This window comes from Austrofundulus limnaeus, unplaced genomic scaffold, assembly GCF_001266775.1.
Source record: "Austrofundulus limnaeus strain Quisiro unplaced genomic scaffold, Austrofundulus_limnaeus-1.0 Scaffold20, whole genome shotgun sequence".
In the NCBI taxonomy this organism is placed as follows: domain Eukaryota; kingdom Metazoa; phylum Chordata; class Actinopteri; order Cyprinodontiformes; family Rivulidae; genus Austrofundulus; species Austrofundulus limnaeus.
In genome coordinates, this window is record NW_013952422.1 from 1,688,096 (window position 1) to 1,693,522 (window position 5,427).

Here is a 5,427-nt window from a genome sequence, read left to right on the forward strand (position 1 = left end):
ATTTTGAGCTGCTGATACGATAATTCAACATTTCCCACCTGGCAACACTGATGCTGATCTAAAAGGAACAAGTAACGACAAGCTTCCTAGAAATGTAGTGGAGTAAAAAGTACAATATTTGTCTTTGAAATGTAGTGGAGTAAAAGTAAAAAGTTCCCAAATAAATAACTACTCAAGTAAAGTAAAGATACTCAAAAAATGTACTTTACAGTAATAAAGTAAAAGTACTTTGTTACTGTCCACCACTGCCTAAATGTTTGAGTTAGTGCTTTAGGGCTAGTGGAACTAATTTTTAGACTAGTGCTGCCCACCACTGCCTACAGGATTCTGTAATTCTTAAAGTCAGAAACTCAAAACTGTAGCACCAAAAATGCCACAAACACTGAACTTCCATCTAACAGGTTTTGTAATTTTTTTAACAAGATGATTGTCACATTATCCTCCACCTGTCACCTTTAAAGGCAGAGCCTGCCCTGAAAGATAATCTGGACAGATTATTTCCGTTTCTTTTCAAGTTTTATGAATTTTATACGGTCGCGTTACGCAGATTTCACGGCACATCGAGGATGTGTGATTGACGCCCTTTGATCGTGCGTGAGCGGAGTGTTTGTTCAAACATGATCCGACAAATATTTCAACTCCTCTGTAATTAGCAAATGTGAAAAATGGGGCATGTGAGTGCAAACAGGATCGGGTGAAAAGGAAAACCTCTTTCTTTTTTTATTTCCTCTTAAAAATAAACAACTACACTGTAAAAAATGAAATGTTGGATTTACTTAACCATGTTTTGTGACCTGGTTCCACTTAACTGAGTTGAGTAAATTCAAAGCGATATACCAGTTTTTTAACCAAAGAACATGAGTATGTTGCTTTGAATTTACTCAACTCAGTTAAGTGGAACCAGGTCACATAACATGGTTAAGTAAATCCAACATTTCATTTTTAGAGTGTAGAAGAGCAAGAGTTTTCTGGAAATGATTTGCTAAGCATGATTTGTCATTTCACTTATGCCCCAGCCCCACAGTAAACATCAACTATGTTTATTACAGAGACAACAGGATATTCTGGAAACGTCTGCATGAAGCTAACAGACAGCAGCAGTGTGGTCTGAAGAAAAACGAAGTAGTTAAAATAACAGACTGTAAACACATACTGCTAATTACATCTATAATTATTATGTAGACGCTTCATTTAAATCATGAAACATTATAATTATTTCCACTGGCATGAAACCTTAGTTTAAGCTACATGTTTACATGATATTAACATGTCCTGAACATAGAAGGAACTCCACCAAGAGAAGTGAAGCTGTGAGGAAACAGCAGAACCTTGTAGAATTGTAGGGTTTATTTTATTATGTAGCACGTTAAAAAAAATCTTATTCCACCACCATCTTTTACACATCTGTACCTCTTGTTTTGTGAAATATAGTGAAATTTTATGTATAAATACTTAAAGGTCATAAAGAAATAAAAAGTGTTAAGGAATAAATGACTTTTATAGTCAATGCATTACTAAATATTAGGATGCTCCGATACCAGTTTTTCACAAACCGAGTACAAGTATTTCAGTTTGGGTACTCGCTGATAGTATCAAAATCGAGTATCATATATGAGGTGTTACATGGTGCAGAGGATATTTTATGATACGTATCATAGGCTGAAAAAGTTTGGAGTGACATTAATTTGAAAAAACCTAGGAAGATTTTTTCACTGAGAAATTCCAAGTAAAATATACAAGCGGTATTCTTTTTTTTTTTCTTTTTTTGCCACTTCAGTAGAAAGCAGAACTGAAAATTAGTTTCTTAGTTTCTTCATCATCAGTGACTTTTTTAAGAAGAAACAGAAAGAAAAGGAAAAAAGTGAAATGTAATGAGAAAGAGTGAAAGAGAAATGAGAAGATATGTGAAATATTGAGAAAACACAAGACAACACACCCGACATCTTGGCTGCACAACTACATAAACAGAGATAACAGAACCACAGCAGCAAAAATGTACATCTATATAAATGTAATGATTATAGCCTTGCTATAATGTGTTTTCGGAAAACAAGAAAAAACTATTTTTTTAGCAAGCATATTGGAATTTTTATTAATATTGTAACAGAAAGTTAAATGAGATGTGTGAACAAGTGTCCAAAAAAAGTAAGACACAACACTGATTGCATAACAAATAAAACTGACTTAGGCAGAAAATTCCTTGACTTAGGCAAATTTTCTCTAACATATAACACAACAATAACCTAACTAACGTTGGTTTACTCTCCTAAACATAACCAAGTTGTGTTACTTTTCTAACTTTTAGCAAGTTGTTTTAAATTTTAATCTTAAAAAGGTTGTTGTACCTGTCTAACCTTAATCAAAGTCCGGCTCAGGTGCTGTGTTAACTTGTTTTCACACCGTCTACTGATGAGGGAAGTGATCGTAGTAAACTTCGAACAGCATGCCTAAAAAGGACAAACAGGTAATCTTAAATATTGTGATGGTATTTTCACTCTGTTGGCGTTTTAAGGGGTTCTAAACAGAGAGCTTCACTGGGCAGTGTGATGCCAATGATGAAGCTCATTCTAACTAAAATCCCTGAGTTTCTATGTGATGGAAATAAATGGAACAAGCTGACAAATTTCAGCGGCATACCTCAGCTTGTTGGTTATCATATCATTGGATGACAATAAGCCTCAGTTATTGTGTTGTTTTAGCACAGGCTTGCCCTCGGGCCCAGTTTACGTTAGAAACGCGTCCTGCTGACACAAATCAGAACCTAATAAACCAGGTCGAGCAGAAAATAGACAAAGGATGTGTGCACACGTTTCTCCTCTGCCCTAACAATAGAGGCTGAGCACCTCAGCCGGCAGACCGGACCTTGACGCCTGGCCCGACCCTGACAGGGAAGGATGAGATGCTGACCCCAGAAGAGTCTTGGAGGACCCTCGGCTTCCTGCCACACAGCCGTCCTTCCCCCCCACCCAACTCCCGAACGCCTCCCTTCACCCTCCCTGGAGAACAACAACTAACCTCACGGACTGGAAGGGAGCCAGCAGGCCTGGCAGGAAGGGTAGATGGAGGGTGGTCATGGTCGTGGTTCCTGATCGGGGTATCCTGTCTTTCAGAGGCATTTCTCTGCTTCAGCGGCTTTCAGCAGGAGATGCAAAAGTCTTAAAATACAAAATGCTTCCATCATAAACTCATCTGCAATGACAAAAAGAAAAAAAAAAACAGCACACTACATGACATGTGACCAAGACACTTCACTGTAAACCCTAAATCCCACGTGTCAAACTCAGACGAGGCCCGCCAGCTAACATAAAATAATAATATAATATATAATAATTTACATAAAATTTGTTTCTAATATCAATGGTAAACTAAATTTATGATTTAATGCAACAAAATAAATTGAAAGGTGAAAGATAACATCCTGCCCCTGAGCTGTCTGAAAATAAGCTGCTTTAAAGTCAGCATCTGCCATATCTGCCATAATGCATAGCTACTCACTACAAACTCATCAGCGAGGAAAACTTTATTAGTTTTACTTTTAATAATGTTTCTGTTTTTATTTCAGATTTAGTCAGTCATACACTTAGTTCTTATCAGTGTTTAAAAGAGGACGTGTTAAAACACTGTTTAGTCAAACGTCAAAGTTAACTACAACTGGCCCTTCGAGGTCGCTGATGTGGTCCTCGGTGAAAATGAGTTTGACACCCCTGCAATATGTTCGCTAAACAGACAAATCCGAGGAGTACTCCCTCTCCTCCTCCTGTGTTTTCCTTATAGATGGCAGATCTTTTCAAAGGCGCTCACACAACGGAGCCATCGTTAGTGGGGACACGTCGTTTCCGAAGTAGCGGAAGAGCCCAAGCTTCGGTTGTTCTCCGGATCTTAGGCTGGAGAAGATCGCCCTCTTCAATGAGCACAGAGACTCCCTTCATTCTCTCCTCTATCCTCTCCTTTGTGCATCCTTCCCTCCCTCAGGTCTAAATGGAGGCCCTGTCATCGGAGACAGGTCGGAACTAGTTTAGAGGCCTCAGCTGCACCGACTTCAGTTTTACAGGTAAACGAGCCTCAGAGCTAACGAGACGTTACATCAGAACATCCAGGGAGGTCATGTGTGCCGTTTTCTTTGACTCAATTCATGGCTGAGACGTATTTGATCCATGTACGCAGATTTAAAGATGCAGCATGTGATTTAAAAAGCAAATAAAGACTTCTGCAGCTGCACATTGTGTTTGTGCATCTCTGCACGGATGTATTTAAACTACTAGTGTTGCAGGGGTGTGAATCTGTTTGCACGAACAAATAGGCGTTTATACAGTCACACTGCGGGAACTCAACTTCCTTCTGAGGACATAATGTCTTTCTTATGTCAGTCATCAGTTACAAAATGAGGACTTAAGGTCAGGCAGGAGCTGTTGGTGGAGAGGGCCAGAGTTTTGTTCAGGCATGTGTTCAGACATACCATGGTTTCCTTTATAGGACTGCTTTTATTCCCATAAAACAAAAGATGTCGCTTTGTGGGAAAACTTACCTAATAAAAGCAGAGTATTTTTAACACATAAAATATCAAAGCCAACATTCTCCATTAACAATTTATAGTAAAGTCCTTTTTATTTCGAAGTTATTACAGTTACACAGTTTTCAGTGTTTGTGTTCTGCATGTTTTAAACCACAGAACTCTGGAGGCAAATTCTTGTTTTAAACTCACATTTAAAGTGCAAACACAAAAACTTTGTTCTTTCGCATTACAGGAGATGCAACCTCCTGTTAAATTTTTATTAAAGAAATATAACCTGACATGCTTTCCAAATGTCTTAAAAATCAGACGTCAAATTACTTAAAAAGAATAACAAACACCAACCTCCTATCAATAAACTAAAGCTCGGGCATTATAAACTTTTATTCAGTGCAACATAGTTCATAGTGCAACAGGCTTTCTTTCTCAGCTTAACAATTTTTTTATTTAAAATATATTTTATTTTAACTCAAGTCCCTTTGGAATTTTAAACGTCTCGAGGCATCATCAAAACCATAAATGAAAGTTGAACTTTCTAACGTTCACAGATGTGAAGTTCCTTTTTTTTTAAATAAAAGCTCTTTGTTCACTTTCCAAAGAAACAGCACAATGTCAGCTGTGAGGCAGCTGTTACAGTTGTTTCACTACACCAGGTTTAGCCATAACACCCATCAGTTTGAGGTCATGGACATTAAATAAAACTATAAAAACTTCAAACTTCAAAAAAAAAATGCATTGGAATTTTAAAAAAGAAAACAGTTTGCAGATAATGCTAAAAATGCACAGGTGACTTTTTGAAACAGTACATCTTCTACAGAGATTGAAATAAAAAAAATTGAAGCCCACTGCAAACAACAACTCAAGAATCATATATTTCCCAAAGGTAACAGAATGTTCTGAGAGTGTGAGAAACTTGA